This window comes from Leptonychotes weddellii, chromosome 7, assembly GCF_054177405.1.
Source record: "Leptonychotes weddellii isolate Sample4059 chromosome 7, ASM5417740v2, whole genome shotgun sequence".
Classification (NCBI taxonomy): Eukaryota; Metazoa; Chordata; class Mammalia; order Carnivora; family Phocidae; genus Leptonychotes; species Leptonychotes weddellii.
Window position 1 is genome coordinate 29,142,559 of NC_138375.1, and position 19,823 is coordinate 29,162,381.

The 19,823-nt window shown below is 36.5% G+C and overlaps 1 long non-coding RNA gene across 1 annotated transcript; it reads right to left on the reverse strand.

Moving 5' to 3' along the window:
* Nucleotides 1–8,836: 8,836 nt before the first annotated feature.
* Nucleotides 8,837–17,399, reverse strand: LOC145722559 (uncharacterized). The gene is made up of 3 exons (XR_014146894.1): nt 17,172–17,399; nt 16,205–16,362; nt 8,837–10,090 (listed from the first exon to the last, which is right to left on the reverse strand). It is a non-coding gene; the product is annotated as an uncharacterized LOC145722559 (long non-coding RNA).
* Between the last annotated feature and the right edge of the window lie 2,424 nt (nt 17,400–19,823).

A 19,823-nucleotide genomic window follows, 5' to 3' on the forward strand; every position in this document is an offset into this window, starting at 1 on the left:
CTTTTATAGGAAGATATCTAGTAGGAAATCCCCTATCCTGTTGAGGATTTCAAGGCTTCCTATTTTCGGTTACATTCTGGCACAGCATGCAGTGGGTCAGTCATGAGCTCCAACGATGACCCCACCACAGTGATGATACATGCGGCTGCTGCCAGTCACTTAACCTTTCTGAGCTTTCATTTCCACATCCATAATTGAGGGCAGTTAATAGTCTTGGTTCTGGAGATGCCATGCCTTTAATGCAAAACAGTGAAAATCTCCCCAAATGAAGTCACAGAATACAGAATTTAGTAGTTCCCCCTCCCACCTACTCTCCTGTAATGTATTTAACTTCTCTGTGGTAGTCCTTGAATCATAGGGGCTATTTCACATAGTATTTGTTTTAAAACCTTCTCACCTCATTTTATGAAAGATTAAGTTATCATGACTAAAGGATTACTTGTACCTTACAAGCTTCAGACTAAAAACAAGAAATCTTATTCCTTATAGTCAACCAGAGACTGCTGGAGACAGAATCAGCAAACCGTAAGAAGAAGGTTCTATTCTGCTGCCTCTATTTCTTTCCTAGCTACCCTCCACAATTTACAAGGGTCTGTTTTACTAAGATATTTATAGTGGTGATAATAAACATCATCATCATCTATCATCATCATCATCACATTTCTGGAACTTTACTGGTCTTCTGATTATTGTAATGCTATACTTTCCTGGATGAAATTATAGTGCCATTGAAAAGTTTTTTAAAATTAATTAATTTAATTTTCATTATCAATATCTAAAATATCAATAATAAAGAAAAAATCATTTCACTAGTTATAAAAAAGTTTGATAAAATTTTGCAACCATTCATGATTTTAAAAATAAACTATTAGCAAACAAGAAATAGAGAAGAACTTTATTAATCTGATACAGAGTACTGCAGAAGAACCCACAGGTAACATAATTAATGATAAAATACTTAACGCTTTTCTTCTAAAATTGGGGAATTCATAACAATGTGCAAAAAAACCAAGAAGTTCATAATTAGTGCAAAAAAACAAAAAGATAACTTGAAAGGTATAAATAATGGAAAAAATAAAACTGTCAAAATCTAAAAATAACATGGTTGTATATGTAGAAAATCCAAAAAAAATATAGTAAATCATTAGAATTAAAAATCAAAACTTTGATGGTTGATGGATACAAAGTAAATCAACTATAATTCTATGTATCAGCAACAAACAGAAAATAAGAATTTAAAAATTGCATTTAGGGCACCTGGGTGGCTCAGTCGTTAAGCGTCTGCCTTCGGCTCAGGTCATGATCCCAGGGTCCTGGGATCAAGTCCCACGTGGGGCTCCCTGCTCGGCAGGAAGCCTGCTTCTCCCTCTCCCATTCCCCCCTGCTTGTGTTCCTGCTCTCACTATCTCTCTCTCTGTCAAATAAATAAATAAAATCTTTAAAAAAAATTGCATTTAAAATAGTATGAAAATACCATGTACCTAGGAATAAACTAACAAAATATGTATAAAATCTTGACCTAATGCAACATATGTGATTGTCAAATCAAACTGATACAAATCAGAACTCTTACTCTTTATTAAGCTTTACTAATACTGCCAACCATATGAGCAATCAAGAGGCACCAACAAAGTTGGAAAAGATCTGAAATATCCTATGTAGCTCTTAGTCCTTCCTTTCTGCATCAGGCAGGAGTTCTCTGGTCCTGAGTAATAGATGAGGTCTCTAATGAGATATGTAAGTCACTTCATACACTGGGGAAATTTTGTTATGAAACATCTCATTTTATAACCCAGAGAGTTTTATAGCTTATGTGACATTCTCCAAGAAGCCATGTCTCATAAATCCATATATTGCAGTTTTGTTTACAACAGGCAATCTTAAACCAGGGACATCCCCCTCAAATCATTCCATAGATAAGGACTCTTCTCTTAGCAACTGCCACTATTCTATTTGTCTGGAGGTCTAGTTATTATGTCTGTAAGGAGAATAGACCAGGTCAGTAATCAGAGGGAAATAAATAAATCATAGGTCATGGCTTTAAGTCCTTCCATCCAGATTTCTAAGCAGAAAACTATAAAATAATGAGACATTAACACCAAATAAACAAAGAGATACATTATTTTCATTGATGAAATTACTCAAAATTGGAACATACCGGTTGTTCGTTGGATTTATAGATTCACTGCAATGTCAATCTAATTTCCAACAGTTTTTTCCTGCAAAATTTAACAAGCTGATTCTAAAATTTATATGGAAATGGCAGTAACCCAGAATAATCAGTCAATGTTGAAGAAGAAAAAGATGGGTGGCTTGCTCTACCAAATATCGATCTAATAATAAAGCTACAGTAATTAAGACTATGTGCTGTTAGCCAAAGATAGGCAATAGTCTTAGGAAACATAATACAATGTCCAGAAATAGCAGTCACACATTATTTAACACTTGATTTGTAATGAAGATGCTTGCAGAGTATTGGAAAAAAAGACCATCTTTTCAATAATTGCTGGGTGAATTGGATGCCCATATGGAAAAAAATTAAATTTTGATCCCTTTCTCATAGCATACACAAAAATCAGTGCCAGGTGGAATAAGTGTGGAAAATTCTAAATGTGAAAGATAAAACAATAGAGGCTCTAAATATTTTTGTATGAAAATATATTTGTGACTTTGGGATAGGCAAGTATTTCTGAAATAAGACACAAATAACACTGTTCTTAAAGGAGATGACTGGCACTATGATTACACTAAATTTTAGAACTTCTGTTTCTGGAAAGATAGCATAAAGAGAGTAAAAAGGAAAGCCACAGATGGGAAATGATATTTCATTTTAATAACTGAAAGATATTGAATATATAAAGAACTACTTCAAATCAATAAGAAAAACACCACCATTAAGAAAAATGAGGAAGAGATTTCAATGAGCCCTTCAAAAATAAGAAAAATATTGACAAGTAGTCAATAAACATACAAAAAGAAACTCAAAGAAATGCAAATTATAACCACTTTCAGATACCAATGTGTACATTCCTGAATGTCTAAAAACAAAAAGATTATCAATATCAAATTTGGCAATGATTGCCAATTATTGGCAATGACATAGAGCAATGGGAATATGTGTACATAGGGAGTGTAAACTGGTACAATCATTTTGAAAAATTATACATAAGTTTCAGATACTAATTTTTAAAAATCACTAAACACAGAAAATATTTTGAAATACTGTATCTTTAAGATTTTTTTTTTAAGATTTTATTTATTTATTTGAGAGAGAGAGTGAGAGAGAGAAAGAGCACAAGAGGGGGGGAGCGGGAGAGGGAGAAGCAGACTCCCTGCTCTGCGGGAAGCCTGCTTCTCCCTCTCCCACTCCCCCTGCTTGTGTTCCCTCTCTCGCTGTTTCTCTCTCTGTCAAATAAATAAAATCTTTAAAAAAGAAAAAGATTTTAGGGGAAGAAATGTGTCATTTGGTTTTGGTATTCAATATAAAGCTAAATATAAGAGTCACTGTGGTACATTCTGTATATTTGACCAAAAGGCTGAATTCCTGCATTTTTCACATATTTGTTTGGTTTCTATTTTTTGAAAAGGCCCATAGCAAGCCTAATATCTCTTTTACATGACAGTCCCTCAGAAATGAGAAGGCATTTTCATGTCGCCCTGAGTCTTATGTTCCCTGAGCAACTCCTTTTCCTGTTCTTTCTCCACCAATCTGTTTACCTTCCAAGAACACATTCTAGTTTGGTTCATACCTCTTAAAGTCCTGGGGTCCAGAATTAAACACATCATTGTATGTATGTTTTGACAAGCAGACTAGAGTGAGACAAAAACTTCTATTTTATTAGATACTTTACTTCCAGTAAGGCTAAAATCCTGTTAACTTTTTGATAGTCACTTCAGACTATACTTTTGAATACATACTGCTTCCTATGAACTAAAACCTTTAAGTCTTTTCTATACATATTGTTATAAAGCCACCTCTCTTTTGTGCATATTAACTCATTGTAGACATTTACATTTATCAATTTTTAAATGCATTTTGTTAAATTCAGTACAATATTCCAATCTCCCTTTGGGATTCTATTTTTGGCATTCATCAGTCTTCACTGATGAAGGAATGGATAAAGATGTGGTATATATATACAATGGAATACTATTTGGCCATAAAAATGAACGAAATCTTGCTGTTTGTGACAACATGGATGGACCTTGAGGGCATTATACTCCGTGAAATAAGTCAGACAGAGACAGACAGGCACTCCATGATCTCTCTTATAAGTGGAATCTAAAAAACAGAACAAACAAGCGAAACCAAGATCATAGATCCAGAGAACAGACTTGTCTGACTGTGGAAGAAGGGGGACGTTGGGGAGAGCAAAATGGGTGAAGGGGGTCAAAAGGCACAAACTCCCAGCTATAAAATAAATAAGTCATGGGGATGTAATGTGCATCACGTTGACTATAGTGAATAATGCTGTATTGCATATTTGAATGCTGCTAAGTGAGTAGATCTTAAAAGGCTTCACAAGAAAAAAAAACAAAACTTGTATTTATGAGAATGGATGTTAACTAGATTTATTATGGTGATCATTTTGCAATGCAAACAAATTTAGAATCATTATGTTGTACACCTGAAACCAATATAAGGTTATGTGTCAATTATACCTTGATTTAAAAAAATGTTTTTTTCTTTTTTTTTTGCAATTACTACATTTTGTTTTTATTTTTATTTATTTTTTATTATTAACATATAATGTATTATTTGTTTCAGGGGTACAGGTCTGTGATTCATTAGTCTTACAAAATACCTAGCGCTCACAACTCATACCCTCCCCAATGTCCTTAAAAGAGAGTATTCATCAACTGACCTGACAAAACGATATAGCATTATCTGCATATGCGTGTGTGTGTGTGTGTGTAGATATAAATAGATATAGTCACAGACATAGACACTGACATATATTACACTATAAAGATATATGGCAAGTTTTAACTAATCATTTTGAGGTGGTAGGATTATGTGTGATGTTTATTTTCTTGTACTTCATTTTAATACTCTTTCTGTAATATATATCTAGTGAGACAGAATTCTCAAAATTAATGCCATCTTCTTCTATGCTTACAGTGGAGAAGGCAAGTCACATGGGAACAGGTTAGTCCCAGCTAATGCTTGGGTTTTCAAATGCTCGAGATGGATCTTAAAAATGAATAGAAGGTTGCTCCAGGCAATGGAATACCATCAGCAAAGAATATAGATTTGTGGAGATTAAATAGAAAGCATATTGTAACTTGATTATCAATGACTTTGAATACCTTGCTGAAGAGTTTATTATATAAGTAATTTATTCTGGAGACGTTAGGGAAAATAAAATGGTTTTCAGGAGGAAAGTAACATAATCTTACCCATGCTTTAGAAAGAAACCAGTGTTAATAGTGAAAAACCCACATTTGGAGATGGGAGATTGGAAAGGACAGCTCTTAAATTATCCTTCCACTATAAGAATCTTGAGCAAGATGACTGGATCTGAATAGAAAAGTGTGAAAGGAAATCAAGAAAGTGGATTCAATGGTATTTCCCAAATTAGAACACTGGTATTTATTAATGAACATCTTTGATTATTCATTAGTGTCAGTGTTATTACTAACATTTATATAATTGGTGAATTAAGGGGATTGCTTTTCAGCTAACAAACTTTAGAAATGTCATATATTACATTCCCCTCTTGAACATTTGAAATGTACACAAAGATCTAAAAGACCTATGATATATCACCATAAAGAAACAAGTTTAACTTTTTTTTAATACACCATTTTCCAAATTCATTTGATCCCATGAAAAGCCAGTAAACATCTAACAGTTACACTAGTATTCTATGCACCCAATTTGGGAAAAATAACATTAGAGAAATATTGGGAAGGCAGAAACAACAAAACATAGTATGTAATTACCTACAGAGGAAGAGAGAGAAGGAGAATTTTTTAATGATACGTTTTTTTGCCACCTGACTAGAAAAACAGTGCTGTAACTACCAAGTTTGATGAGAGCAGGTTTGGTTGGGAATTATGAGTGCAAGTTTGGATTAGTTAGAGTCAGGTGTTTGTGTACCAACATTTGAAGATACCCATGTATTAAATCCACATATCTGCAAAAACAAACAAACAAACTTCAAAAGCAGCATTAGAATTTCAAACTTTGCTACTAATCAAAATGCATTACCTAGCAGAGCGTGCCAGCACAATGACTGCAGTTCAGAGTGACCCATGATGTACTGGAGGGTAGGAATCACTGTGAAGATGCTGCTAAAGAAGTCAGAGTAAATGTGGAAGCTGGAAAATTATTTCCATTGGATATTCTCTTCCTAAACACCATAGCTAAAGAATCTCGAGCCTCTTGCCCACTAGCATATGAAATTCTGAGAAATACCTTTAAACTGTGTTGCCCTTTCCTTGAGCTTCCTATTCTTTAAGAGCTTAATTGGTATGACTGTGCTAAGATAAACTCAAGAAAGTAAACAAGATGTGAACTGCTGCGGCCTGAAATTCCAGGGCATGAAGGATATTCTCAGAAAGATCATTAACAGCAAGTAGCTGTCAATATATTTCACAATTGGAAGAGGCAGAGTAATTTACCACCCTTTGGCATTCCCAATCAGATAGAGATCTGAAAGAGTTTAAGAAACCACTGCACTCTGCAAGGAGAAAGCAAGAAGGCAAGGACAGTTTGTTCCACTCCAGGTGTTTTGCTGACCTGCTTTCTGAGCTGAAGCAATTCCAGGAATTCATCTTCCTCAATCCCACATCTACAGAAGGGAAAGAACAAAAGCAATGTGCCTTGGCTGTCCACTCTAAAGGTATGCTAAAAATTACCAGAACAATTAACACCCGTAAGCATGGTGGCTGGAAAAGGCTTTGAGGTCAGAAGGTTTAAATCCCATGATTCCTTTACCAATTAAAAAATGTGAATTTGGGGACACAAAGATGGCTCAGTCGGTTAAGCATCTGACTCTTAATTTCAGCTCAGGTCATGATCTCTGGGCTGTGAGTCTGCTTGAGATTCTCTCTCTTCCTCTCCCTCTGCCCCTCCCCCCACTCAGGTACTCATCTCTCACTCTCTCAAATAAATAAATAAATCTTTAAAAAAAAAATGTGATTTTGGATAAATGTTAGCTTTTTGGTCCTCTACTTTTCTCAAGTGTAAAATGAGAATAATAATTTTAAAATAATAGGAAATTATAGAATTAAATAAAATTTATACATACACATTTTAAAAATAATAAAATTATAAAAAGCAAAACAAAATAAAAATCGAAACGTGCTGAATAAATAATTGTAGTGATTATTGCTATTATATTATCTATTCTACATAAATACCTTTAATGAAAATATACTTCACATTCCTCTGTTTAAAGAGACATATACACATACATAGTTCCCAATATTACATTTTAAACCTTTTAGTTCCAAAGTTGAATGCCTTTCCTCATGCTCAACTCATGGTTTTTAAAAGTTCATCTTGTAAATAATGTACTTGTCAATGTTTTCTTGTCCTGCTTTCTCTGCTTCTAGCTGATATCTTACCATTTTTATTTCCAGCCTATCCTTAGGTCATCCAAAGAAGAAAGACTTTTTCCCTTCAGGAGGGTATTCCTGCAGCACTTTTGTTAGATCTGAATTTCATTCTAAAGAGCTCTTTCAAAGACCCCCTTGCCCCATAAGAATAGATATGGCTAATGAAACTTTCAACAAGACCCCTCAGTGTGCAGACTTTTCTTGTAATTGAATTTTCCAGTTAATGAGAGAATAAATCAGAAACCATTTTGTTTCATCCATTAATGTTTATGGTAAGTTGACTCTCTCTTGTAAACATAAATGAGTCAGTCTTTACCACTTAAAGCTCTTACCTGAGTCAGGGCTATCATTTTAAATACAGAAATTTTATCTCCCAGGAGTCTGAGCAACTCAGTAATTTTACAGCATTGACCATGTAGATGCAAATTCTTGAAAAACATTTCAGTGATTATAGACTAGCTCCAAGATAAAGTGAGAAATTGGAATTTTTTATTCAAGAAATTTCTTAATAGTTTATTTTGCTACTATTTCCTATTTCTTTCTAAAAGTGACATCCCTGGAAAAACTATTGATGAGTTTAGGCTTTGGGTTAAAGTCAAGTCTCTTTTCAGATCCAAAACTGTTCACAAAATCACTTTAATTCATCAAACTTTTATTCCCTACCCACAGTAAGCAATGTACTTACGGGCTAATTCCAAGTGAAAAGAATTCCCACGTGTCTTATATCCTTTGGAAACTACTGCTTCCTCCTTACCTCTAGTCTTTCTTAAAGCTAGCGCTATATGCCAACAAGAGTACCTATGATAAATATTCCCACTTACTAAAAACAATAAATGGGCAAGAGAGATGGTAACGTAGGAAGTGCAAATTTTAACCCTTCATCTAGAACCACTAATCAAAGCAGCAAAGTGGCAACACCAGTTAAATCTCTTTCTCACTTGTTCTACCTACAGCCATCTGACTTCCCCAATAACAAGTTGGAACAAAATTGCAGAAATGACCTCCATCTATTCCTATTTAGAGTCCTTTGTCCCTCGAGTGAGCCTGTAACCTGCTGCAGCCTGGCCAAGACACCCCTCCCTCCACCTAATATGTAGGGACAACTGCTTTAATAAAATACAGGGGCATTCCATGCTGCCTGTTTTCTCCAACCTTTCTGCTTCTGCACTACTTTCCATCATCCTGAAAAACAGGTTTACTTTTAAAAATGTATTTTTCTAGACATGGAATTGCCCAACATGCAAATAGATGATGATGTTGGACAATACATTTCAGCTAATAGGAAAAAGGCAAATATTTACATCCCAGGTTGAATTCCCCGGGAAGCAGACTCTGAGATAGTTTTGCATGCCCTTGGGATCAATATATGTGTAAGGGAAGAAGTAGAAGCATAAATAGGCAAAAAGAAAAATCAAACTACAGTGACCACCCAAAAAAGAGCCTTGGCTGATGCAATGGAGAACTCTGAAGCTGGAAAGGGCCTCTGAGTTGTCCTGAGTTGAACCAAGATAATCAGACATTTATTCTCTGTCAATCATTGGGCATGTGTTATCTGGAAAAGGGTATGACCCTGGGCAAGATGGCTACCTATAACAAATAATCTCTGAAGGGGTTGACAACTGAAGGATGTCTGCCGACTGCACTCCCAATAAGCCCTTTGTTAACGGGGATCGGGCTGTTTACAACAGTGCCCACTATAATTTGACAGCACTTAAATTTGGTACATAATAACCCTTTTCAAGTTCACCAGGTCATGATATTATGGGATCACTGCCAATGCTGGCCATGTTATGTGCATGATAGAATTAAATGTGCTAAAGCTCCTGAAGTACCTAACTTGTGGACATTTCATGAAGTCGACTGAACTGGAAACTAGGAGGCATCCAAAAGCACATTTTAATGTATCCTCCAGGTACTCCTGGGAAGTCTACAGGAGTACACTGAATTAAACTGGACATATCAGACCATTCTTCATAATCCCATTATTAATGGGCCACAGATAGGACAGTGAACCACCATTCCTAACAGTGGTTGTAAAAATAACAGACTCAGGTCAGAAATCTGAAATGCTACTAATCTTGTTCAAAATATACAAATAGTCAAAAATAATTCTCATAAACAAAATTAAGTTAATGCTATTTCAGTAGTTTGCTTTACTTGACAAACTTTCAAGAGCCAGAGTGATACTGTGCAGCTGTTCCATAGAGTTTATAAAGAACAGGGTCTCCTTAGCTGCTGTGAACAATGTTCACATCCCAATTATGAAGAGACAAAGCACATGGTCACAAAAAAGTACTAACCACATTATTTATGTGAACCCCTACTTAACCTTACAGCTTGAAACATTTAATAATAAAGCCATTCTAGTTATTTTAAGTCAGAGGTTTGTTGTGCCCCCTTTGATGTTTAAGAAGGGATAATCCTAGACCAGCATGGCGAGGTGAGACTGGGCTGAGAACTGGTACAAGTTCCTGATATGCCTCCCAGTGAGTGAATTTGGGCAATTCAGCCTCATTTTCTTCATCTATAAATAGAAGGGGATTCAAATTTTAGATGATCTCTAAAGAATCCTTCTAATGTAAAAGTCTATGATGCTCTTCACCTTTCAGATTAGTGAGTAGGTAGAGAAGTGTAGTTAAGATTCCATAAGAATGGGGTGCCTGGGTGGCTCAGTTGGTTAAGCGACTGCCTTCGGCTCAGGTCATGATCCTGGAGTCCCTGGATCGAGTCCCGCATCGGGCTTCCTGCTCGGCAGGGAGTCTGCTTCTCCCTCTGACCCTCCCCTCTCTCATGTGCTCTTTCTCATTCTCTCTCTCTCAAATAAATAAATAAAATCTTTAAAAAAAAAAAAAGATTCCATAAGAATGACTGCAAGATTTTGTTCTTTTATATTAAATTATAAAAGTCTCAAGTGTGAAATATTCAGGATGAAGGCTGGTATTATCCCTCTGATAATCCATCAAGAATAAAAACATTTTCTTTCCCGACTGAAGATGGTTAATGAGATAGTCCAAGGTTGAGAGACAGTCCTGTGAATTGAATATCATAATTTGGCATGATGACCAACCCAAGATTTTCCTTAGATCTGAAAAAAAGTTTTTTAAATGAACCATCATTTCTTTTTCCTATTATAATGGTATCCCTTCAAAGTGTTAATATTACTGTAACATATATCTCTTGCAAATAACATCCCAGACAATAGAATCATTCAACTCAATATTCAGGTACTTCATATTTAAGAATATATTTAAAATGCTCCTTTTTTTTTTTTACTAACTCATCAGTTAGCTTCATATTAAAATCTAACCAGGAAAATTAAGGTTAATTATCAAATGGTAGGTTCTAGAATCTGGATCCTGTAACCCACTTATAGACTGACAGCTGGCTTATATGCCCATAATGGTTTTTTTGTGGCTTAAAAAAACAAAACAAAAAACAGTATCAACACAATTTGGGAAACCACTCTCACATGGAAGAATTCAGGCTCTGCTTCCACCACATTCCTACTAATTTGAACCAATCCCTGTGAAGAGAAAAATTAGATCTGAGTTTCATATCTACTTTGTGTCAGCATGCAGGCAGAACACTGGATTGACAGTACCATTAGAACTACACGGGATAGTGGAGAGGTGGTTCTCAAGTAGAGCAAACTTTGTTGAGCATACAATACAACTGATACCATTTACATAGTGACCATTCTGTTTTTCTTGAAACTCTCCCCTTCCATTGCTTCTACAAGACTACCCTCCCCTGGTTTTCTCTTACATCTCTGGCAGCTGTTCCTCAATATCCTTCCAGGGCTCTATTCTTCCATTACCCTTTCCCAAGTGGGTGTTCCACTGAGCTCCATCCTCAGCCCCCTCCTCAATCTGTACACTTCTCTCAGGTAAATTTACATAAACTCATGATTTCTACAGCTACTTTTGTTTTTAATTCTCATCACGAGACTAGACTTTTCTACAAGCTCCAAACCTGTATTTTCAATTGTCTGCTATGTATTCTATAAATATTTCAGATTCAACACATTTGAATATTAAATTTATCAAGTTCCTCAAAAATCTGATCACCCCTCTTTTAGTCAGTAGCGCCATAATTTCCATCATAGGCCAAGCCTGAAATAATGCTACAATCCTCCCTTCCCCTTCTGGTCCACATTCAAGTAATGTAAATAGAAAACAGATTCATGCAAGGGACTCCTCAAGGGACTGCTGGCCTGAAGGCATGCTGTAGAGAGCCAGGGGATCATATGGATGTTCTGGTAGCCGGCACCAGCCTGGGCAGAGCTTGGGGGTGGGAAATCGCTACAATTGCATTAAGAAGGAGAAAAAAGTGCCAGAACAAGGACGGACAGCCTCAAAGACAAATGTCTTCCACAAATGTCAAAAACAAATGGAAATATGGGAAAAGATACAAAAGATGATGAGATAAAATCAACAGAATAAGTGGATAATAGAGGTAGGAAAAACACTGAAATTGACATGACTCCAAGATTGCTGATTAAATGGTAAGGCAAATTTGGGTGTTTTTCATCTCAATCTCCAAGGCTGCCATCCTTCCCTACACAAGAGTAATGAGAGAAAATACTACCATTTCTTACCTAGACCACTGAAACATCCTTCTCATTGGTTCCCCTGTATCTACTCTTTTCCCCTCCAATTCACTCTCTCAACAGCAGCCACAGTGATATTTCCAAAGCATAAATGTTATTCTTTCACTTCAGTGACTGAGCCCCCCCTAATGACTTTTCACTGGTCCTAAGAGGAAAATATGTAATACATCTTAGAGGACCCTATATGGTCTTGTCCTTGCTTACCTCATCTACATCTGCAACCTTTACCACTCCCCCAGATATACCAATCTTCTTTCCAGTTCCTCTAATGTGCTGGGCTCTCCCAACCCCTTCAACCTCAGGGCCTTTGCAGATGTTGTAATTTCTGCCTGGACGTCATCTTCTGCCTAGTTAACTATTACTCATTCTTTTGATCTTAGCTTAATTGGCAGTCGGTCAGGGAAGCCTTTCTTGCAGTCCCTTTCCCTACTTCCCCTCAAAGAAGTCAGTTCTCTTGTGAGATGTGCTCTCACAGCATACTGCAGTTGCCCCTCTTAGCACTTATTCCAGCTTGGAATTAATTGTCTATTTGCATAATAATGTGATTAATGAGGGTTTCTCCTCTCTAAATAATAAACACTATAAATACAAGGACCACTATTGTTTTGTTCAACATTTCATCCTCAGTGCATAGGCTTCAGTCTGGCTCTCAGTGATGCTTGATAAATTTCTTATTGGTTGGACACATGAATTAATTGCCAAAGGGGAAGTCGATTTATATATTGGCTTTAAGAAGACTGTAGGAGATTCAAGGGAAGATGCTTAGCATCTGATAGGCAGGTCTCTGTGGTTGAAAAGTACTCACAGATCTGATTCTTTCCTATTTATTGATTACTTTAAAATAAATCTGGGGCCCCTGTGTGGCTCAGTTAGTTGAGCAACCAACTCTTGATTTCGGCCCAGATCATGATCTCAGGCCTCTTCCTTTGCCCCTCCCCCCACTCACACACTCTCTCTAAATAAATAAATCTTAAAAAAAAAAGATTTAAAATAAATCTATTAATCTATTCTTTATATGTGTAAGGGCCAAGGGCAGGCCACTCCAAGATGGGCTTCTTTGGTATGAACATTATTTTGAATTAAAAACATTATTTTGAATTAACATTATTTTGAATTAAAACCCAGCAGATTCAGGAAAAGCTCTTTATCTCCCCCTCAACTGCCTGATTTACCACATAGGGAACTATTAACAGAGATTCCTTTTTACCTAAGAAATTTATCTACATAACAGGATAATCTTTGTTTTCTAAACATCTTTCATCTTCCTGCCTCCTAGTCTTTCTCTCTTTTGTATCCTTAGACCCCTATCCCTCTCCTAAGATTATGCAAGCATCATGTTGCCTGACTGCCTCTGGAATTTCCATGTTTGTTTGGATTCCCTGCAGCTACACTATTAAATCTGATTTTCTCCTGTGAATCTGTCTTGTGTCAGTCTGATTCTTAGTCCAGCTAGAAGGACCTTAAAGAGTAGAGTAAATTCTTTCTCCCCAACAGATGCTAGACCCTAAAATGGCTAGGAGGCAATGTCACCATGAGAAGTCAAAGTACTTATTGAGTGTTCTAGAAATTATCTACACTGGCTTAGCAACATTCTTACCAGTTGAAAATCAGGAAATAAGTCAATGTTCTTTCCTCATTATTCTATCAGAGAATAGCTTTCTTGGCCTTTATTTGACCTAAAAAAGACTATGATGAAACAACACATTGATGGAAGAGGGAAATGGCTTGAAAAATTTTCTAACAAGCCCCATACAACCCTACATCAACCCCAGGGTCCTTTGTGTATCAAAGAATTTGCTGCAGAAAACCAAATGACTTTGAGTACATGCCATTTTCTTATGACTGGAATAACAGCAAAAAGCAGCAGCCTGCTGCATGTTTCATATCCAATTCAACACATTGTATTTTCATTCCTAACTAGTCTCCATTAGCTCTGACATTTTCAGATTCAGTGGAAAACCAAAAACTACACATTTTGCTTATGGTACTATCTACTTTTTCTTCAGGACAACAAATAAGTGTTCAAAGAGATTTCCTGAGAAATTCAACTCCAAGGATTGCTCCTCTACCAAGTGACCATGCCCTCTATAACCACAGCATATTCAGGATGATCTGACAATTAGGAACAACAACAATAACAACAATAAATCAAAACAAACAAACAAAACCCCCATGATTCTTCACATTGCTTGCTTCCAGATGGTAAACAAAATAAGCAAGTTTAAGTATCAGAACACATTTTAATTAGACTAAAAAATGAGAGTGGGGGCGCTGGCTGGCTCAATCAGTAGAGCATGTGACTCTTGATCTCAGAGTCATTAGTTCAAGCTTGACACTGGGCATAGACCTTACTTATAAATGAATAAATAGATAAATGATAGATAGATAATAGATAGATAGATGACAGTTGGGTTATGTTGCAGCATTTTTTCTTTTTTTTTAGATTTTATTTATTTATTTAGAGAGAGCATAAGCAGGGGGAGGGGCAGAGGGAGAGGGAAAAAGAGAATCCCAAGCAGACTCTGCACTGAGCACAGAGCCTGACACAGGGCTCGATTCCACTAGCCTGAGATCATGACCTGAGCCAAAATCAAGAGTCGGCCGCTTAACTGACTGAGCTACCAAGACACCCATGTGGCATTATCAACAAATAAATAACAGCACTTATAATTTTACAAATAGTGGGTAAACAATAGCAAAAACTAAAGTGGTTCCAATTATATTACCAGATTGAATAGGATTTCAAGGTGTGCCCAGCCATCTATTTCCCAGGAGCAATTCAAAGAACTGAGGTGCAAGACAAGACTTCCATGGACTATTACCTTGACTAGCTATTTTTGGAATTTGTATCTTTGTGTTGCAAATTCCAGAAAGAATGTAAGCAATAGATAGGTTTTCATTCACTCTTAAAAACTTCCAGTTTCATTAGACAGACCACATCAACAAATACAGTGAGAATGGACATAAAGAACATGTTCTGTCAATATTCACTGTACTAATTTAGAGAATTTATAATTATAATTGATATGAATAATCTACACAATGCCATCTGTCTAATAATACTACACTTAGTGGAAAAGAATCTCCTTTTTAAGCTGGCTCGTATTTTATGGAGTTATCGCAAGAGTCACAGTTGGGGGCGCCTGGGGGGCTCAGTCGTTAAGCGTCTGCCTTCGGCTCAGGTCGTGATCCCAGGGTCCTGGGATCGAGCCCCGCATCGGGCTCCCTGCTCCGCAGGAGGCCTGCTTCTCCCTCTCCCACTTCCCCTGCTTCTGTTCCCTCTCTCGCTGTGTCTCTCTCTGTCAAATAAAAAAAAAAAAAAGAGTCACAGTTGTTCTAGAATATATTTGGAAGTCATAGTGGCCAGCAATACTGGCTTTGATTTAGGTGTTGTAACTATTTTTGCTCTAGGGTCTCATTTGCCTGAGCCACAAGTAGCTTTATTACCTGAATTAGTTTTATCCATTATAGTCACATATATAGCCCAGAGTAATACCATAGTCCAGTGTCAAACACCATACTCAACATTCAGCAAGCATGTCTACCCAACTGTGACCAATGACTTTAAAATAATAATAGTAACAACAACAATAATAATACCCTCTGAATGATAGATAGATCAAAAACTTATCTTCAGAGTTATAACAGCCCATTTGAGCATATGCTGTACAGATTGCTTTCCACTCAGGAAGCACATTCTGAGAAGCAGTAAGTGAATTCAGAGAGGACAGAAAAGAAAAAAAATTCATTTCAGAATTTGTTTATCTTCGAAACAATCAACAAATGTGAGAGCCTGCTACAGACAAGGTGCTGAAGGGCTAAGAGCATGTTCTCTGCCTTCCAGAAGCCTAGAGTATAGACTAGTTAAATTGATGGAGCTATACTCTCTACATAAATCTACTATCTCCTATTTCACCAAGCAGATGAACTTTTGTTCCTGGGCAGCTTTCTAGAACTATGTCTGAGGATCAATTTATTCCTTCTTAGTAGATTTCTGTTTTCTTTTTTTGAATTCTCAGCAATACTAACCTGATTAGCAGGGAGGCCAGGACCAAATATTAATGAGATAATTATGACGTTTTCTTATACCAGGCAACCAGGGACTTCTGGCAATGACCAGTACGATGAAAAGCAGGAGAACAAGAGTAAAATGTTGGTTTCCAGAAATGACATGCTCTCTGGTATCTCTGTTGAAGCAAAATTTAATAGTAAGCATCATAAGAACAACAGCATGCAACAGTGAAGGGGAAAACTATGAATATGAGGCCCTGGGAAGAAAAAAGTACTTGTGGAAAGTCTTCTGTAATATGGTGACCTAGTTTATGGAATTTTTCTGCACACAATCTGGTAAATAACCCCTATAACTAAAGTGTGTTTTTTAAAATATTTTTTTTCTGGGGCACCTGGGTAGCTGAGTTCTTAAGCGTCTGCCTTCAGCTCAGGTCATGATCCCAGGGTCCTGGGATCGAGCCCCACATCGGACACCCTGCTCCATGGGAAGCATGCTTCTCCCTCCCCCCCCACACTGCTCGCTTGTGTTCCCTCTCTCGCTGTGTCTCTGTCAAGTAAATAAAATCTTTAAAAAATAAATAAATAAAATAATTTTTTTCTTACTCTGCATGCAACAAGGTCACAAAATTTAAATCATGCTACCACACTACCATTCAGATATACATAGACATTTTAATTTCTAAATTTTTCTTTAAATAATGTCTTTCCCTTTAGGCCAAGACATTGGTTAGCAGAAAAAAAAAAAAAGAGACAAAATGTCTGATTTAATTTAATGCTTAATTAAATACAATAATTTATATATAATTCCCCAAAATGGTGAGTAGATGTTGGCATAAGAAATATGTGGCTTGGGGCACCAGGGTGGCTTAGTTGGTTAAGCATCTGACTCTTGATCTCAGGGTCTCAAGGTCATAAGTTCAAGCCCTGCATTGGGTTTCATGCTGGGTGTGGAGTCTATTTAAAAAAAAAAAAATGTGTGGCTTACATTTCCTTATGATGTGAATCCTCAAGGATATTCTGGCTCCAACTGGTACATAGCATGATGTCCCTTGTTAACAGTTGATATGATAATGTCAAAATATGTCTAGGGTTGTAAGCAAAGCCTGGGTGATTCAGAGCATTGTCTGCCATGCTTCATGTCTAATATTTTAGGGGGGTGCTGAATGGTTATAAGCAGAAGACAAAATTGGCAGTTTAGAAAGATCATTCTAGAACCATATGAAAACTTAATTGGAAATGAGTTAGAAGACTTACAATAATCTAGTTGAGAAATAATAAAATCATAAAGCAATATAGCAGCAAAGAGATAGAATAAAATGGATTTAAAAATTATTAATGTGGCAGGATGAAGGTCTTGGCATCTAATGGATTGTATACTATTAGAAAGAAGGAGAAAAGAAGTTAAGACTATTTCTGGCCTAAGGGAGAAAATACAGGAAGATGAGTAAGTTCTGGAGAAGATGATGATTATTCCCAATTTGTTATTAATTTTTTAATATGACCAGCACCTGATTAAAACTAGCCTCAAAGAGATAGAGTTTTGATAGGGAGGGGAGGAAGAGAGAAGACAGACTGAAGGAGAGTCAGAAGAGGGCAAGGTGTTTCACAGGATCCTTGAATCCTCAATTTCATACTCTCACTTATTATGCATACCATCAAATCCTATCAATCTTCTCTCAATCAGAAGCCTAGGATGCTTTTTAGTCCTCTATATTTTAACTGAGGCTTCTATTCAATCCATTGATATTAGAGGGGGAATAAGTCTTACTCTGTACCCAATGAAAGCACATAACAGCAATGTATCTTGAAGATACCACTCAATGTCCACCCCAAGCCTCCATAAATTTATCTTTAGAGTTTGACTTTCACCAAGGGCCAGTGTAAGAAACCACTGGATGTGTAATCCATATGGATTTTTAATTTTAAGTATGCTATTTGGTGCATAATTTTGTGTTTTAATATACTTAAAGACTTGGTGTCCTGCCTATATGTTGAGATTCATAATTTTGAAATTCAATGCTGTCTGTATAAAAACCTCATGATACACTCACCTGAGATCAAAGAGACAGGAAAAAGCTGTTTCTTTTAATAAGCTAATATATTGTATATCCTATTGTCAAATAATGAGAACTATATCATTATCTAGTTTCTGTCTTGCCTGGGCTACCCAAATTAAAGTTTGGGTTTAATTATTATTACTATTCTCAGTCTGAAATTTGTTTTATTTTTGCCTCTCTTCTTCATGCCCCGTTCTTCAAGTTTATATAACTTAAAGTTTGACTTTTATTCTATGTTACTGGTCTCATCCATCTGTACCATGTTCTCACTACTAGCCAACTTATATCCCTTCAAAAACTTTCAATTCCTGTTCTACTGGGGATCCTAGAATTGTGTCTACTACTGAGGGCTTCCTCGAGTTCTCATGCTATATAAATATTTTGGTGGGATCCTTTCTGTCCCTCCTCAAAAGCAACATCAAATCTCCAGTTGCTGGGAAATGGTGCTTTTTCCTATTATTGGAATCAATGAGTCAAGGCATATGTCTTTAATGGAGGTTTTGGCAAGCATGATATTATAGTTATTATTAGATGGACAGAAGTAAACTAAACAGTTTGTTTTCCACGCTGTAAATACAAATCTATGGTTTAAATCAAACACTGCGTTTATAATGTGGTAGAAATATTTACATGGACAAAAGCACTAATCGATGTGCAACATTAAGAAAATGTAAGTTTTACAAATTCTAGGAGCCAAAATATTTCACAGATCACAAGAAAAGTAAGAACAAAGAAAACTCATAGAAAGCATATAAATCCATGTTAGGAAATGTGTTCCACCCTCAAAGAGTCTGGTTCAGTTAGTATCTTCTGGTTGCAGGGAAAAGATGGCTCACTTTAGTTATCCCAAGTAATAAAGTAATGCTGGGGATGGTGAGGAGGTGTACTGTATGAATACAAATACACAGTAATCCAGGAAAAGTCAAACAACTAGAGTAGGATCCATAGTAGAGCCAAGCTACAAAATCTTTACTTACAGCCTAGACACGAAGTCTATGAATATAGCCAAACATATTATTGGTACTGTATTACAATGCATGATGAAATACTGTTTTCAGACTTTATGACAACCCTGCACTGATATGTTACTATCTCTGCTAGCCTTTTTCTTTTTCTTAATTTTATTTTATTATGTTAGTCACCATACATTACAACATTAGTTTTTGATGTAGTGTTCCATGATTCATTGCTTGTGTATAACACCCAGTGCTCCATGCAATACATGCCCTCCTTAATACCCATCACCAGGCTAACCCATTCCCCCACACCCCTCCCCTCTAAAACCTTCAGTTTGTTTCTCAAAATCCATAGTCTCTCATGGTTCGTATCCCCTTCCGATTTCCCCCCCCTTCATTTTTCCCTTCCTACTATCTTCTTCTTTTTTTTTTTTAACATATAATTTATATTAGTTTCAGAGGCACAGGTCTGTGATTCATCAGTCTTACACAATTCACAGCACTCACCATAGCACATCCCTCCCCAATGTCCATCACCCAGCCACCCCACCCCTCCCACCCCCCACCACTCCAGCAACCCTCAGTTTGTTTCCTGAGAATAAGAGTTCCTCATATCAGTAAGAT